The sequence below is a fragment of the Bos indicus genome, chromosome 3 (assembly GCF_029378745.1).
Source record: "Bos indicus isolate NIAB-ARS_2022 breed Sahiwal x Tharparkar chromosome 3, NIAB-ARS_B.indTharparkar_mat_pri_1.0, whole genome shotgun sequence".
NCBI lineage: Eukaryota > Metazoa > Chordata > Mammalia > Artiodactyla > Bovidae > Bos > Bos indicus.
This window is the reverse complement of record NC_091762.1, coordinates 8,120,116-8,136,657: the sequence shown is the minus strand read 5'-3', so window position 1 is coordinate 8,136,657 and position 16,542 is coordinate 8,120,116. Positions and strand designations below refer to the sequence as shown.

At 66.0% G+C, this 16,542-nt stretch overlaps 9 non-coding genes across 9 annotated transcripts; 6 read left to right on the top strand and 3 right to left on the bottom strand.

The window, feature by feature from the left end:
- Positions 1-91: 91 nt before the first annotated feature.
- On the bottom strand, positions 92-174 carry TRNAL-CAG (transfer RNA leucine (anticodon CAG)). Its single transcript has one exon. It is a non-coding gene; the product is annotated as a tRNA-Leu (tRNA).
- Positions 175-739: 565 nt separating this feature from the next.
- On the top strand, positions 740-811 carry TRNAD-GUC (transfer RNA aspartic acid (anticodon GUC)). Its single transcript has one exon. It is a non-coding gene; the product is annotated as a tRNA-Asp (tRNA).
- Positions 812-1,549: 738 nt separating this feature from the next.
- Positions 1,550-1,621, top strand: TRNAG-UCC (transfer RNA glycine (anticodon UCC)). The gene has a single exon. It is a non-coding gene; the product is annotated as a tRNA-Gly (tRNA).
- A 301-nt stretch (positions 1,622-1,922) lies between these two features.
- Positions 1,923-1,994, top strand: TRNAE-CUC (transfer RNA glutamic acid (anticodon CUC)). The gene has a single exon. It is a non-coding gene; the product is annotated as a tRNA-Glu (tRNA).
- A 6,271-nt stretch (positions 1,995-8,265) lies between these two features.
- Positions 8,266-8,336, bottom strand: TRNAG-GCC (transfer RNA glycine (anticodon GCC)). The gene has a single exon. It is a non-coding gene; the product is annotated as a tRNA-Gly (tRNA).
- A 1,278-nt stretch (positions 8,337-9,614) lies between these two features.
- Positions 9,615-9,697, bottom strand: TRNAL-CAG (transfer RNA leucine (anticodon CAG)). The gene has a single exon. It is a non-coding gene; the product is annotated as a tRNA-Leu (tRNA).
- Positions 9,698-10,282: 585 nt separating this feature from the next.
- On the top strand, positions 10,283-10,354 carry TRNAD-GUC (transfer RNA aspartic acid (anticodon GUC)). Its single transcript has one exon. It is a non-coding gene; the product is annotated as a tRNA-Asp (tRNA).
- A 738-nt stretch (positions 10,355-11,092) lies between these two features.
- Positions 11,093-11,164, top strand: TRNAG-UCC (transfer RNA glycine (anticodon UCC)). The gene has a single exon. It is a non-coding gene; the product is annotated as a tRNA-Gly (tRNA).
- A 301-nt stretch (positions 11,165-11,465) lies between these two features.
- TRNAE-CUC (transfer RNA glutamic acid (anticodon CUC)) lies at positions 11,466-11,537 on the top strand. Its single transcript has one exon. It is a non-coding gene; the product is annotated as a tRNA-Glu (tRNA).
- Positions 11,538-16,542: the final 5,005 nt, after the last annotated feature.

Below are 16,542 nucleotides of genomic sequence, written 5' to 3'. Positions count from 1 at the left end.
GGTGCAGGTGGCGGGAGGCGGGGCGTGTGTGCAGCAAGGCAGTGGCGCGTGGAGGACGGGCGCGTTTGTCCGGCGGGCCAAAAGGCTGGCTTGTCAGGAGTGGGATTCGAACCCACGCCTCCAGGGGAGACTGCGACCTGAACGCAGCGCCTTAGACCGCTCGGCCATCCTGACGGCGGGCCTGACTGGGCGCGTGGCCGCTCGCCTGGCTGGGACCCGACGCGGCGCGAGCCCGGCACCCTTGGCGGGCCGCGCGCCGCGCCGCGCCCGGCAGGCAGGCAGGCAGGCAGGCAGGCAGGCAGGCAGGCAGGCGGCCGTCCGGGGTGGGTGTCGACGGAGCCGGCGCGCGGCGGCCGGCCGAGGCGCCTGGCTCGGCGGCCGGCCGCGTCCCGGACCCAGCCGGGCCGTGGGCGGGCTGGCCCCTCCCCAGCCGCGCCTCTCCTGGCCCGACGCCGGCCGGCGCGCGCCCACCGTGTCCTCGCAGCCTCGCTTGCCTTCTCGGGCCCCCTTCTCCCGGCGGAATGCCCGCGTGGGAGGCAAGAGGCGGCGCGCCCTGGGGAGTGTCCAGTGCCGCGGGGGTCCGGGGCCCTGTCGGGGTGGCGGGCTGCCGCTGTGAACGGGGCGGTGGGTTGGGTGCGCGGTTGGGTCGGGACCCGCGGTGGCCGGGGGCCCGTGCTGGGCAGGGGGACCCGTCGGCAGGCAGCCCGTGAGCGGCCGGGCGGTAGGACGGTCGCCGCCGTCCTCGTTAGTATAGTGGTGAGTATCCCCGCCTGTCACGCGGGAGACCGGGGTTCGATTCCCCGACGGGGAGGCCACACACCCTTTTTGGTGGCCGCGGTCGCTCTCTGTCCTGCCGCCAGGCCCCCAGAGGCCCTTTGTCTGGTCCCGCCGCCTTTGGGCGAGGCGCCAGGGCGCGGTGCGCGGCCTAGCCACCGTCGACCCCCTCTCCCCGAGCCCTTTGTGGTCGCCGGGCGCACGGTCGCCACGGCCGAGCGAGGGCCTCCTTGGCCACCCCACGGCCTTGCCCGACCAGAGCCGGAGCTTGCGGCCCGCGGGGCCGCCCGGCCGCCCACGCACCCACCCCCACCGGCTGCCTCGGTGGGCTCCTAGGCTCGCGACGCCCCCGCCGTGGGGCTCGGCACAGCGCCGCGACGCGTGCAGGCAGCTGGGTCCCGTGTCCCCAAGTCGTCGTGGGAAGTGGCCGCGCCCAGAGCCCGGTGGAGAAGGGCTTTGGCCAGCTGGGTGCGGGAAGCTGCGTGCCCCGCGTTGCCCGCCGGAGGTGAGGGCGGAGGCGTTCGCGGGCCGCGGCGGGGAGCGAAGGGCCGCAGGGCCGCAAGGCCGTCGGGCCGGTGGACCACGGCAACGGCGTAGCGCTGACGCGCATGGGGCGCCGCGCGGCTGCTGGTGGCGCCGGCGGCGGCGCAGAGCCTCGGGCTGACGGGGCGTCGGGGCAGGGATGCGGCGGCGGGGGCGGCGGCGGCGGCGGCGGCGGCGAGAGTATGCTGGGGCGAGCCCGGGGCCGGCGTCCGGCGGCCGCCCGGGCTGTGTAGCGTTGGTGGTATAGTGGTGAGCATAGCTGCCTTCCAAGCAGTTGACCCGGGTTCGATTCCCGGCCAACGCAGCGGGCCGACCTTTTGCTGAGCTGCACCGCCCTCCCGGCAGGGGCGATGGCGGGGGAGAGAGAGCTGGGAGCGGGGAGCCAGCCCGCTGGCCCGCGGCTTTTGGCGTGTGTGCGAGAAGCCGGCGGCGCGCGCAGTGTTTTGAGGGGGCTGAAAGCAAGACGGCACGCCAAGGCAGGAGGACTGACGGGGCCGGCGGGCGGCTGGACTTGCAAAGGCCGGGTGTGGGCGGCAAGGTGGCGCGGGCGGGTGGCATGGAGGCGCTGGGTTCAGCGGGAGCAGGCGAGGGCCTTGCCCCGACGCTCCCTGGTGGTCTAGTGGTTAGGATTCGGCGCTCTCACCGCCGCGGCCCGGGTTCGATTCCCGGTCAGGGAAGCCTTTCTTCTTCCTCTCCGGAGGCCTGCCACCTGCCACCTGCCGGGGTCCTCGCCGGCGACCCTCCCACCTTTACCCTTTTAGCCTACGCAATGGCAACCCACTCCAGTCCTCTTGCCTGGAAAACCCCATGGACGGAGGAGCCTGGGAGGCTGCAGACCATGGGGTCGCTAAAAGTCCCATAGGACCGAGCGACTTCACTTTCACTTTTCACTTGCATGCATTGCAGAAGGAAATGGCAAGCCACTCCAGTGTCCTTGCCTGGAGAATCCCGGGGACAGGGGAGCCTGGTGGGCTGCCGTCTATGGGGTCGCACAGAGTCGGACAGGACTGACGCGACCTAGCAGCTCAGCACTGCGCCAGAGGCCCCCGGGACCCTGCACCTCCAGCCCAAGCACGATTCAGGCCACCTCCGCCGTCCCCCGGGGCAAACCTTTGTTGGCCGCAGTGGCAACCTCGCGCCGCTTTCACCACGACCGGCCTGAGGCCTCCCATCCCCCGCCTCCCTCCCTCCTGAGGGGCTGCGGCTGCTGGCCCTGGTGGCGGCCGTGATGCTCCTGGGCTTGTGCTGGTTCTCCTGCTGTCGGGGGTGGGGGGGGGGGGCCGGGGGCGGTGAGGAGGTGGGGTGGTATAGGGCGGGGTGGGGATAGGGGCGGGGGTAGGGGCGAGAGCTGTGGTGGTCGCCAGCGGAGGCCAGCAGCGGCAGGGGCGGTGGCCGCAGCCGAAGGTGAGCGAGGGGGATGTGCCTCGGGGGAGTGGGGGCCAGTGGCCACGGACACGCCTGCCTTCCCATGTCCCTCATGCCAGCCCCGTCTCTGGGCGGCTTGGCCACTGCGCGCCAGGTCCCGGGCTGGCTGTGACTCCCGTATGGTGCTGGTGTCTCCAAGAGGGTTCTGGTCTTGAGTGGGCTCTGGGAGGCGGACCACGGCGCCCGGGAGGCATCGGGATCAGTTCAGTCGCTCAGGGCACTGCAGCAGCCAGGCTTCCCTGTCCCTCACCAACTCGCGAGGCTTGCTCAAACTCATGTCCGTCCAGTCCGGGATGCCATCCAAGCCTCTCGTCTTCTGTCGGGTCGTCCAGGTCTCCTCCTGCCTTCCATCAGGGTCTTTCCCCGTGAGTCAGTTTTGCGGGTCGGGTGGCCAGAGGATTGGCGTTTCAGCTTCAGCCTCAGTCCTTCTGATGAATATTCAGGACTGATTTCCTCTAGGATGGACGGGTTGGGTCTCCTCGCAGTCCAAGGGACTCTCAAGAGTCTTCTCCAACACCGCAGTCCAAAAGCATCAATTCTTCGGCACTCATCCTTCTTTATACTCCACCTCTCACATCTGTACGTGACCGCTGGAGAAACCGTAGCTTTCACGAGACAGCCCCTCGTCAGAGACCTCGTCTCTGCTTTTCGACATGCTGTCCAGGTTGGTCATAGCTTTTCTCCCAAGGAGCGAACGTCTTTTCATTTCGCCGGCGCGGCCGGCGTCTGCGGTGCTTTGGGGCAGCCCCCCAAAATGAAGTCTTTCCCGCTTTCCGTTCTTTCCCCGTCTATTTGCCATGAAGTGATGGGACGGGATGCCATGATCTTAGTTGTCCGAATGTTGAGTTTGAAGCCAAGGTTTTCACTCTCCTCTTTCACTTTCCTCAAGGGGCTCTTTAGTTCTTCTTCGCTGTCCCCGAGGCAAAGGGGTGAAGATGGATGTGGACCTGTGCCTCGAATCCCACCCCCGCTTAGTGGAAGTGAGAGAGCTCCCAGATCCGGGCGGGGCGGGCCGGCCGGCCCGGCTGGGCAAAGCTAGCCCACCAGCCTGGAGGCGGCAGATGCGCTAGAGGCAGCGATGCCTGCCAGGGAGGACAACCCGACCATCAGGGTGTTTCCCTTGCCTGACCACAGCTCTCAATCCTACCGGACTGAGGCAAGATTTCCCCAGGCCTCCCTCCCCCACTCGTAACCAAAGGTGGGCACTGGGACGCCCGCACACCCACACCCACCCACCCACCCACACACACACCCCCACAACCACCCAGCCACACACACACCCACACACCCACCCCCCCCCCACACACACACACACACGCACAGCGCCCTGTTCCCCGCACCCCTCCCCTGGTTATGACATCTATGAGTTTCCCATTCTCATCCAACTGTCTATCCAGGATCCACTCCATCCCTCTCGCCAACCTGTCATTGTCTTCCCCTAGGAACTCTCCCCGAGGGTAATCGCCCACCACAGTCTCCCCTTGGGCCAATCTCGAGGTCGTCTTTCCCCAAAGGGTTTCATTTCACGTCCGTTCAACCACTGTGTCCTTCGGAGGGGAAGTGGACGGCCGACCAAGGGCACCAAAGTGCGGCGAGGGCGGCACACTCGGGTGGGATGGCGCCGAGTCCCCTTTGTGAAAGGAGCCCCCGTGGCCCGACGTGTGCTTGCCGTGGCCAAAGGAGGTTTCCTTGAGGCCCCTGCCGGGGCCGTGGGCATCAGCGTGCCTGGGGGAGAGTATGGGACGAAGGTGCTTGGGGCCATGGCTGGTGGGCGCCCCACGTGGATCAGGGACCTGGGCAGAGCGATCATCGCAGGGAGAGGGGGCGGCGGCGAGCCGAGGGGCTGGCAGGCAGGCCCAGGGGTGCTTGGGTGGAGTCTTCCTGGAGGGCCAGCATGAAGGGATGGGTGGGGCTCGCGGGAACCTGGCCGAAAGCAGGCAGGGAGCAGGCCGCTGGAGCAGGCCCTCTGCAGGAGCATGGGCGAGGTGGCGAAGCCCTGCCAGGCGCATGTGAGAGGCTGGGACGGATCTGCGGGAGGTAGGGGTGGGCGTGGGGTCGGGATGGGTCCGCGGAGCCGGAGGGAGGCCCGCACTGGTGAACCTCAGGGCAGGGCAGGGCAGGCCAGGCCAGGGCAGGACGTGGGAGGGGTGGCCCAAGCTCCAGGGCATTGGTGGTGGTGGTGGGGGGGGGGGGCGGTGGGGGGGGGATGGGACCGGGCCTGGAGTCTGGAGGGAAAGGCAGAGGGCAGGCCGTGACAGTGATGGGGCTGTGGCATGAGGAAGATGGTGGGGGAGCACTCCATTTGGCCGGGGTGGCGGGTGAGCGGGCGAGCCACACTGGTGCGCGGTGCCGCAGGCTGCTCAGGCTCAGCGGTGGGCTGAGGACGCAGGCAAGCCAACGACAGAAACGGGGTGCCAGACGGGGGCCAGACCTGGTCCGAGATGGGTGGGCCCGCCGTACCGCCCCAGAGACCAAAGTCACCACTCATCAGGAGCAAATGTCCAGTCTCGGGTGTGACATGGCTGCGGGCACATGGTGGGATGGGGAGTGGTGGTTGGCCGCTCGGGTGGCTGAGATTTCACGAGGACCAAGGAGAGCTCGCATGTGACCGAGCACAGCCGTCCCCCCAGGGTACACACCCGCAGAGGGCAAACATCGGGGAGGTCTGAGGGTGCGCACACTGCCACGGACACGGCGACACTGTTTGCCATGGCCAAGACACGGAGCAAACCCCAGCGCCCATCCACACGTGGCGGGCCCGAGAAGAGGTGGCACATATGTAGTAGCATGGAACCATCACTCAGTCATAAAGAAATAAGTCAAGGGTTGCCATTTGTCACAAGCAATGATGGACCTAGAGCCTCTTACACTTGGTGAAGCACGTCAGACCGCGTTGGACAAAGGCATGTGGAACGTGTGAAAGAGTACAAAACGGAGCTATTTGCCGAGGAGAAACCCACTCACGCAGAAAACCACCTTAGGGGAACGCCAGCGGAAAGGCAGCGCTGGAGGGATGCGTGTGCAGCTGGGACGAACAGATACGCAGGACCCTGGATAAAGGGAGAAGCGCCAAGGTGATCCAGTTCAACACAGGGAATAAGCGTCAGTACCCTGGAATCCCCTCGAGTGGAAAAGAATCTGAAAACATACATGAAATCCAAAATCCCGTGTACAACACGGGAAACAGAATCACTTTGCGGTCCATCGGAAACGAGCACAATATTGGAAACCCACTGTGCTTCAGCAACAACCGTGACTCCGACATTGGAGTCGGTTTTGCAGAAGAAAGGAAATCAACAGGCAATAAGTTGGCGGGAAACAGGCGCGCTGTCCCAATCCCACCCTGGGTACATACCCGTGAGAGCCGCAACTCTTCATTCGGAAAGGCACATGCAAACCCCACGGTCATAGCAGCACTGTTTGCCATAGCCGAGACGTGGAGGAAACCCTAGTGCCCATCCCCAACGGCTCACCCACGTAGGTGCCATACCAGAGACAGGGAGAGAATGGGATGGCACTGAGCCGTCCACGCGAGTCCAATAGTGTCACTGGCAGCAACAGCGGAAGCTGGAGCTGCGCAATATTACCCTTGGTGAGGGAAGTCAAACAGGCAGGGTCACAGATGGGTGGAATCTTAAGTGTTGTACAAATTCACCCCTGTGGCAACCAGCGACAGACTCTCAGACTCGGGAAAGCAGCCTCGGGCTTCCCAAGGGCAGAGTCACGGACGGAGGGATGGATGAGGAGCCGGGCTCAACGGATGTACCGTACCAGTACTGCGTAGAAAGGAGAGGAGCAACAAGGATACACGGGATACTACAGGGAATGAGATCCCATATCCTGTTCACCTGTAACAGAAACCGATCTGAAACCCTCATCCTACCTGCACAGGAGGGAATCACAACGCTGTACAGCGGACACGGGCACCAGGCTGTAGTTGTACACTTCCAGAACAACAACTGCCACTCGGGGGAAGTCAATCAGTCGAGGATCGGTCCACCAGTAGGACAAAGAAGAGCTCACATGATGATCCAGCAGACCCAATCCCGGCTACTCATCGGGAAAAGACAACACGCCCAATGGGAAGAGAGGCGGGCATCCCCCAGGGTCATCGCAGCCCTCGGTGCCGTAGCCGAGACGTGGGAAACGCTCACGTGCCAGTCGGCCCGTGGCCGGCACGAGAAGGTGAGGCAAATATGTACCGTGGAATATGACGCAGCCATCAAGTAGCAAGCGGCCATCGCCATGGGCCGCAACGCCGGACGGACCCACAGAAGGGTCCGCTGCCTGAAGTGAGTCGGGTGGAGAGGGACAAAGCTCTGTGGACTCGAACAGCGAATACCAGTGAATCTGTGTGCAAAGGGGAAACCGACCTGGAGACGGAGAGAACGGGCATAGGGCTAGCCAAGGGGAAAGGCAGGGGAGGGACGAAGTTGGAGTCGGATCAAGAGATAGGAAGTACTGTACTTACAGTCGATGAGCAACAGAGCTTTCCTCTGTAGCATGAGAACTGTATTCGTGTCTCGCCTTAACCTACACTGGAAAATCACCTGGAAAAGAACAGGGGACTGAATCACTTTGCCGAGCACCTGAGACTAACCCAGGACTGTAAAGCAGTTCTCCTCGTGTTGGAAGAAGCAGAAAGAGGAGCAGGCCCTGGCCTGGGGTAGGGGGTAGGGGGTGGGGGGAGGCAGGCCAGTGCGCCAAATGCAAAGGCAGGTTCCTGGACAGCCTGGGATTTGGAATGGCTCAGGGAGGACCTGGGCGTGGGGGGGGTGGTGTGCAAATGGGGGAGGTGGGGAGCCGGGTGGGGGTGGGATGGGGGTTGCGTTTGGGGAAGTAGGGGCACGGTGAGGGTGCAGGCTGAGGTGGTGGTGCTCTTGGGGCAGGGCTGATGCTGAGGTGAGGCGCGCAACAGGGTTTCAGGGGTATGGGGTGGTGTTTGAGGTGGTGAGGCCGTCCCTGTTGGAGACCCATTTCTGCCGAGGGACGGGAGCTGGTGGACTTCTTTGGAACTCCTCCTGCAAGACGCTGGTCCAGGGACCCTCCAGGCGAAAGGGAGGTATGCTTGCCAGATGTGGCAACTTCCTTGCTCCTGACTGTGCAAACGTAGTGTGATTGATTCTCGGAGTGTGGGGAGAGTGAGGCAGGGAGCTTGGAGACGGACGTTGTGAAAGGTGAAGAGGTGGTGCGGGCGGCTGCCAGCCGGGGGCTATTCCTTCCAGTGCAATCCCTGAGCCCCCGGCTGGGTCCGGGTGAGGAAGCGAGCAAACACAAGAAAGGCGCCTGGACGCACGGGCGGCTGAGCCCGCAGGGCTTGGGGCCACGGAGGCTTGGCAGCCTTTTCTGGGTGGGGTGGGGGTGGGGTGGGGTGGCGCGGGGTGGTGGGCGTCTGCGTGGGAGAGGCAGCGGGCGGCAGGTAGCAGCCAGCGGTTGCAGGAGCGCTGCCTGGAGCGTCTTTCAGCCGGCAGACCTAGCTGGGCTCTGGGGCTGCACTGCGGGACCAAAAGGGGACGCTGCGGCTGCATGGGCCGGGAATCGAACCCGGGCCTCCCGCGTGGCAGGCGAGAATTCTACCACTGAACCACCCATGCACCGATGGCCAACGCCGCCCGACGCTGCCCCAGAGGCGCTGACCGCCACCCGCCCTGCACCGCTCACTGCTCGCCTGTCGCCCGTCGGCATCTATCTGCTCCATCGGAGCAGGAGACGACGGTGGGGAGCGGGGAGAGGGGGCGACCTGAAAGCCAGGATCCGGGCACGTGCAGGACCACAGGGCGCGGCGCTCTCGGAGGGTCCCACTCGGCCCGTCGCGCGCCTTCTGCGCCGACCACGGCCGCCGCGACCCTGTCGGTGTCGCCCGAGGGGGCCGGGAGCCGACGCCTCCTGCCCGGCGCCGAGATCCCTGTCAGGTGCAGGCGCAGGCGCTGCGTGGTCGCTGCGGCCGCGCGCCGACGTTCCTCTCAGCGACCGCCGGGTCCCGACCCAAAGGCGTGTGAGCCCGGCTCGTGTGCTCTGGCGGACCGCGCGCCCGAGGTCCGGCTCTGACGGGGTGGTGGTGCTGGTGAGGAGGGGCCCTTTGGCAGAGCGGCTCCTGGCTCGGGGACTGCCGGCTGAGGCAGGGAGCGCGCTCTGGAAGGGCTTGGCTCCGGCCCGGGCAGCGGCTTCCCCCGGGAAGGTCGGGGGCGCCGGCCGGGCGCCGGTGGGCGGGCTGCACGGGCACGTAGGGCTTCTGCTCCCTCCCCAGAGGAGCACCCTTCCCGGGACGGACTGGTGCCAGGAAGACCGGTGTTCGCTGGCCAGCAGGAAGGCTGGGAGGCACGTGTCCCTGGCGGGCGGCAGGCAGGTGTGGCCCGGCCAAGGCCGCAAGGCGCAGAAGCGTCGAGGGCACGCAGCACCCCCCTGGCGGGCAAGGCGGGGGCTCGGCCGCCTCGGTGTGACTGGGGAGCGCAGGCGGGCCGGCGGGGCGGGTGCGGAGGACAGGGTGCCGGCCGGAGGGAGAGCGGCCGGGGGCGGACGTGCAAGCAAGGCTGCGAGAGCGAGTTGGCCGTTCCCCGGCAGAAGTCGGAGCGCCGGCGACGCGAGGAGGGCTTGCCAGCCGCCGCGGGGCTGCGTGCTTCGGTGCGGCCGGGGGCGGGGGGGGGGGGGGGGGCCGTGGGAGTGGGAGGGTGGGCGAGGGTGGGCGAGGGGGAGGCGGGGAGGCAGGAAAACCAGCAGCAGCAGCTGCAGCCAGCTGGGGAGGAAAGATGCGCTGAGGAGGACTGAAGGTTCCTGGGGTGGGGGTGCAGGTGGCGGGAGGCGGGGCGTGTGTGCAGCAAGGCAGTGGCGCGTGGAGGACGGGCGCGTTTGTCCGGCGGGCCAAAAGGCTGGCTTGTCAGGAGTGGGATTCGAACCCACGCCTCCAGGGGAGACTGCGACCTGAACGCAGCGCCTTAGACCGCTCGGCCATCCTGACGGCGGGCCTGACTGGGCGCGTGGCCGCTCGCCTGGCTGGGACCCGACGCGGCGCGAGCCCGGCACCCTTGGCGGGCCGCGCGCCGCGCCGCGCCCGGCAGGCAGGCAGGCAGGCAGGCAGGCAGGCAGGCAGGCAGGCAGGCAGGCAGGCAGGCAGGCGGCCGTCCGGGGTGGGTGTCGACGGAGCCGGCGCGCGGCGGCCGGCCGAGGCGCCTGGCTCGGCGGCCGGCCGCGTCCCGGACCCAGCCGGGCCGTGGGCGGGCTGGCCCCTCCCCAGCCGCGCCTCTCCTGGCCCGACGCCGGCCGGCGCGCGCCCACCGTGTCCTCGCAGCCTCGCTTGCCTTCTCGGGCCCCCTTCTCCCGGCGGAATGCCCGCGTGGGAGGCAAGAGGCGGCGCGCCCTGGGGAGTGTCCAGTGCCGCGGGGGTCCGGGGCCCTGTCGGGGTGGCGGGCTGCCGCTGTGAACGGGGCGGTGGGTTGGGTGCGCGGTTGGGTCGGGACCCGCGGTGGCCGGGGGCCCGTGCTGGGCAGGGGGACCCGTCGGCAGGCAGCCCGTGAGCGGCCGGGCGGTAGGACGGTCGCCGCCGTCCTCGTTAGTATAGTGGTGAGTATCCCCGCCTGTCACGCGGGAGACCGGGGTTCGATTCCCCGACGGGGAGGCCACACACCCTTTTTGGTGGCCGCGGTCGCTCTCTGTCCTGCCGCCAGGCCCCCAGAGGCCCTTCGTCTGGTCCCGCCGCCTTTGGGCGAGGCGCCAGGGCGCGGTGCGCGGCCTAGCCACCGTCGACCCCCTCTCCCCGAGCCCTTTGTGGTCGCCGGGCGCACGGTCGCCACGGCCGAGCGAGGGCCTCCTTGGCCACCCCACGGCCTTGCCCGACCAGAGCCGGAGCTTGCGGCCCGCGGGGCCGCCCGGCCGCCCACGCACCCACCCCCACCGGCTGCCTCGGTGGGCTCCTAGGCTCGCGACGCCCCCGCCGTGGGGCTCGGCACAGCGCCGCGACGCGTGCAGGCAGCTGGGTCCCGTGTCCCCAAGTCGTCGTGGGAAGTGGCCGCGCCCAGAGCCCGGTGGAGAAGGGCTTTGGCCAGCTGGGTGCGGGAAGCTGCGTGCCCCGCGTTGCCCGCCGGAGGTGAGGGCGGAGGCGTTCGCGGGCCGCGGCGGGGAGCGAAGGGCCGCAGGGCCGCAAGGCCGTCGGGCCGGTGGACCACGGCAACGGCGTAGCGCTGACGCGCATGGGGCGCCGCGCGGCTGCTGGTGGCGCCGGCGGCGGCGCAGAGCCTCGGGCTGACGGGGCGTCGGGGCAGGGATGCGGCGGCGGGGGCGGCGGCGGCGGCGGCGGCGGCGAGAGTATGCTGGGGCGAGCCCGGGGCCGGCGTCCGGCGGCCGCCCGGGCTGTGTAGCGTTGGTGGTATAGTGGTGAGCATAGCTGCCTTCCAAGCAGTTGACCCGGGTTCGATTCCCGGCCAACGCAGCGGGCCGACCTTTTGCTGAGCTGCACCGCCCTCCCGGCAGGGGCGATGGCGGGGGAGAGAGAGCTGGGAGCGGGGAGCCAGCCCGCTGGCCCGCGGCTTTTGGCGTGTGTGCGAGAAGCCGGCGGCGCGCGCAGTGTTTTGAGGGGGCTGAAAGCAAGACGGCACGCCAAGGCAGGAGGACTGACGGGGCCGGCGGGCGGCTGGACTTGCAAAGGCCGGGTGTGGGCGGCAAGGTGGCGCGGGCGGGTGGCATGGAGGCGCTGGGTTCAGCGGGAGCAGGCGAGGGCCTTGCCCCGACGCTCCCTGGTGGTCTAGTGGTTAGGATTCGGCGCTCTCACCGCCGCGGCCCGGGTTCGATTCCCGGTCAGGGAAGCCTTTCTTCTTCCTCTCCGGAGGCCTGCCACCTGCCACCTGCCGGGGTCCTCGCCGGCGACCCTCCCACCTTTACCCTTTTAGCCTACGCAATGGCAACCCACTCCAGTCCTCTTGCCTGGAAAACCCCATGGACGGAGGAGCCTGGGAGGCTGCAGACCATGGGGTCGCTAAAAGTCCCATAGGACCGAGCGACTTCACTTTCACTTTTCACTTGCATGCATTGCAGAAGGAAATGGCAAGCCACTCCAGTGTCCTTGCCTGGAGAATCCCGGGGACAGGGGAGCCTGGTGGGCTGCCGTCTATGGGGTCGCACAGAGTCGGACAGGACTGACGCGACCTAGCAGCTCAGCACTGCGCCAGAGGCCCCCGGGACCCTGCACCTCCAGCCCAAGCACGATTCAGGCCACCTCCGCCGTCCCCCGGGGCAAACCTTTGTTGGCCGCAGTGGCAACCTCGCGCCGCTTTCACCACGACCGGCCTGAGGCCTCCCATCCCCCGCCTCCCTCCCTCCTGAGGGGCTGCGGCTGCTGGCCCTGGTGGCGGCCGTGATGCTCCTGGGCTTGTGCTGGTTCTCCTGCTGTCGGGGGTGGGGGGGGGGGGCCGGGGGCGGTGAGGAGGTGGGGTGGTATAGGGCGGGGTGGGGATAGGGGCGGGGGTAGGGGCGAGAGCTGTGGTGGTCGCCAGCGGAGGCCAGCAGCGGCAGGGGCGGTGGCCGCAGCCGAAGGTGAGCGAGGGGGATGTGCCTCGGGGGAGTGGGGGCCAGTGGCCACGGACACGCCTGCCTTCCCATGTCCCTCATGCCAGCCCCGTCTCTGGGCGGCTTGGCCACTGCGCGCCAGGTCCCGGGCTGGCTGTGACTCCCGTATGGTGCTGGTGTCTCCAAGAGGGTTCTGGTCTTGAGTGGGCTCTGGGAGGCGGACCACGGCGCCCGGGAGGCATCGGGATCAGTTCAGTCGCTCAGGGCACTGCAGCAGCCAGGCTTCCCTGTCCCTCACCAACTCGCGAGGCTTGCTCAAACTCATGTCCGTCCAGTCCGGGATGCCATCCAAGCCTCTCGTCTTCTGTCGGGTCGTCCAGGTCTCCTCCTGCCTTCCATCAGGGTCTTTCCCCGTGAGTCAGTTTTGCGGGTCGGGTGGCCAGAGGATTGGCGTTTCAGCTTCAGCCTCAGTCCTTCTGATGAATATTCAGGACTGATTTCCTCTAGGATGGACGGGTTGGGTCTCCTCGCAGTCCAAGGGACTCTCAAGAGTCTTCTCCAACACCGCAGTCCAAAAGCATCAATTCTTCGGCACTCATCCTTCTTTATACTCCACCTCTCACATCTGTACGTGACCGCTGGAGAAACCGTAGCTTTCACGAGACAGCCCCTCGTCAGAGACCTCGTCTCTGCTTTTCGACATGCTGTCCAGGTTGGTCATAGCTTTTCTCCCAAGGAGCGAACGTCTTTTCATTTCGCCGGCGCGGCCGGCGTCTGCGGTGCTTTGGGGCAGCCCCCCAAAATGAAGTCTTTCCCGCTTTCCGTTCTTTCCCCGTCTATTTGCCATGAAGTGATGGGACGGGATGCCATGATCTTAGTTGTCCGAATGTTGAGTTTGAAGCCAAGGTTTTCACTCTCCTCTTTCACTTTCCTCAAGGGGCTCTTTAGTTCTTCTTCGCTGTCCCCGAGGCAAAGGGGTGAAGATGGATGTGGACCTGTGCCTCGAATCCCACCCCCGCTTAGTGGAAGTGAGAGAGCTCCCAGATCCGGGCGGGGCGGGCCGGCCGGCCCGGCTGGGCAAAGCTAGCCCACCAGCCTGGAGGCGGCAGATGCGCTAGAGGCAGCGATGCCTGCCAGGGAGGACAACCCGACCATCAGGGTGTTTCCCTTGCCTGACCACAGCTCTCAATCCTACCGGACTGAGGCAAGATTTCCCCAGGCCTCCCTCCCCCACTCGTAACCAAAGGTGGGCACTGGGACGCCCGCACACCCACACCCACCCACCCACCCACACACACACCCCCACAACCACCCAGCCACACACACACCCACACACCCACCCCCCCCCCGCCACACACACACACGCACAGCACCCTGTTCCCCGCACCCCTCCCCTGGTTATGACATCTATGAGTTTCCCATTCTCATCCAACTGTCTATCCAGGATCCACTCCATCCCTCTCGCCAACCTGTCATTGTCTTCCCCTAGGAACTCTCCCCGAGGGTAATCGCCCACCACAGTCTCCCCTTGGGCCAATCTCGAGGTCGTCTTTCCCCAAAGGGTTTCATTTCACGTCCGTTCAACCACTGTGTCCTTCGGAGGGGAAGTGGACGGCCGACCAAGGGCACCAAAGTGCGGCGAGGGCGGCACACTCGGGTGGGATGGCGCCGAGTCCCCTTTGTGAAAGGAGCCCCCGTGGCCCGACGTGTGCTTGCCGTGGCCAAAGGAGGTTTCCTTGAGGCCCCTGCCGGGGCCGTGGGCATCAGCGTGCCTGGGGGAGAGTATGGGACGAAGGTGCTTGGGGCCATGGCTGGTGGGCGCCCCACGTGGATCAGGGACCTGGGCAGAGCGATCATCGCAGGGAGAGGGGGCGGCGGCGAGCCGAGGGGCTGGCAGGCAGGCCCAGGGGTGCTTGGGTGGAGTCTTCCTGGAGGGCCAGCATGAAGGGATGGGTGGGGCTCGCGGGAACCTGGCCGAAAGCAGGCAGGGAGCAGGCCGCTGGAGCAGGCCCTCTGCAGGAGCATGGGCGAGGTGGCGAAGCCCTGCCAGGCGCATGTGAGAGGCTGGGACGGATCTGCGGGAGGTAGGGGTGGGCGTGGGGTCGGGATGGGTCCGCGGAGCCGGAGGGAGGCCCGCACTGGTGAACCTCAGGGCAGGGCAGGGCAGGCCAGGCCAGGGCAGGACGTGGGAGGGGTGGCCCAAGCTCCAGGGCATTGGTGGTGGTGGTGGTGGGGGGGGGGCGGTGGGGGGGGGATGGGACCGGGCCTGGAGTCTGGAGGGAAAGGCAGAGGGCAGGCCGTGACAGTGATGGGGCTGTGGCATGAGGAAGATGGTGGGGGAGCACTCCATTTGGCCGGGGTGGCGGGTGAGCGGGCGAGCCACACTGGTGCGCGGTGCCGCAGGCTGCTCAGGCTCAGCGGTGGGCTGAGGACGCAGGCAAGCCAACGACAGAAACGGGGTGCCAGACGGGGGCCAGACCTGGTCCGAGATGGGTGGGCCCGCCGTACCGCCCCAGAGACCAAAGTCACCACTCATCAGGAGCAAATGTCCAGTCTCGGGTGTGACATGGCTGCGGGCACATGGTGGGATGGGGAGTGGTGGTTGGCCGCTCGGGTGGCTGAGATTTCACGAGGACCAAGGAGAGCTCGCATGTGACCGAGCACAGCCGTCCCCCCAGGGTACACACCCGCAGAGGGCAAACATCGGGGAGGTCTGAGGGTGCGCACACTGCCACGGACACGGCGACACTGTTTGCCATGGCCAAGACACGGAGCAAACCCCAGCGCCCATCCACACGTGGCGGGCCCGAGAAGAGGTGGCACATATGTAGTAGCATGGAACCATCACTCAGTCATAAAGAAATAAGTCAAGGGTTGCCATTTGTCACAAGCAATGATGGACCTAGAGCCTCTTACACTTGGTGAAGCACGTCAGACCGCGTTGGACAAAGGCATGTGGAACGTGTGAAAGAGTACAAAACGGAGCTATTTGCCGAGGAGAAACCCACTCACGCAGAAAACCACCTTAGGGGAACGCCAGCGGAAAGGCAGCGCTGGAGGGATGCGTGTGCAGCTGGGACGAACAGATACGCAGGACCCTGGATAAAGGGAGAAGCGCCAAGGTGATCCAGTTCAACACAGGGAATAAGCGTCAGTACCCTGGAATCCCCTCGAGTGGAAAAGAATCTGAAAACATACATGAAATCCAAAATCCCGTGTACAACACGGGAAACAGAATCACTTTGCGGTCCATCGGAAACGAGCACAATATTGGAAACCCACTGTGCTTCAGCAACAACCGTGACTCCGACATTGGAGTCGGTTTTGCAGAAGAAAGGAAATCAACAGGCAATAAGTTGGCGGGAAACAGGCGCGCTGTCCCAATCCCACCCTGGGTACATACCCGTGAGAGCCGCAACTCTTCATTCGGAAAGGCACATGCAAACCCCACGGTCATAGCAGCACTGTTTGCCATAGCCGAGACGTGGAGGAAACCCTAGTGCCCATCCCCAACGGCTCACCCACGTAGGTGCCATACCAGAGACAGGGAGAGAATGGGATGGCACTGAGCCGTCCACGCGAGTCCAATAGTGTCACTGGCAGCAACAGCGGAAGCTGGAGCTGCGCAATATTACCCTTGGTGAGGGAAGTCAAACAGGCAGGGTCACAGATGGGTGGAATCTTAAGTGTTGTACAAATTCACCCCTGTGGCAACCAGCGACAGACTCTCAGACTCGGGAAAGCAGCCTCGGGCTTCCCAAGGGCAGAGTCACGGACGGAGGGATGGATGAGGAGCCGGGCTCAACGGATGTACCGTACCAGTACTGCGTAGAAAGGAGAGGAGCAACAAGGATACACGGGATACTACAGGGAATGAGATCCCATATCCTGTTCACCTGTAACAGAAACCGATCTGAAACCCTCATCCTACCTGCACAGGAGGGAATCACAACGCTGTACAGCGGACACGGGCACCAGGCTGTAGTTGTACACTTCCAGAACAACAACTGCCACTCGGGGGAAGTCAATCAGTCGAGGATCGGTCCACCAGTAGGACAAAGAAGAGCTCACATGATGATCCAGCAGACCCAATCCCGGCTACTCATCGGGAAAAGACAACACGCCCAATGGGAAGAGAGGCGGGCATCCCCCAGGGTCATCGCAGCCCTCGGTGCCGTAGCCGAGACGTGGGAAACGCTCACGTGCCAGTCGGCCCGTGGCCGGCACGAGAAGGTGAGGCAAATATGTACCGTGGAATATGACGCAGCCATCAAGTAGCAAGCGGCCATCGCCATGGGCCGCAAC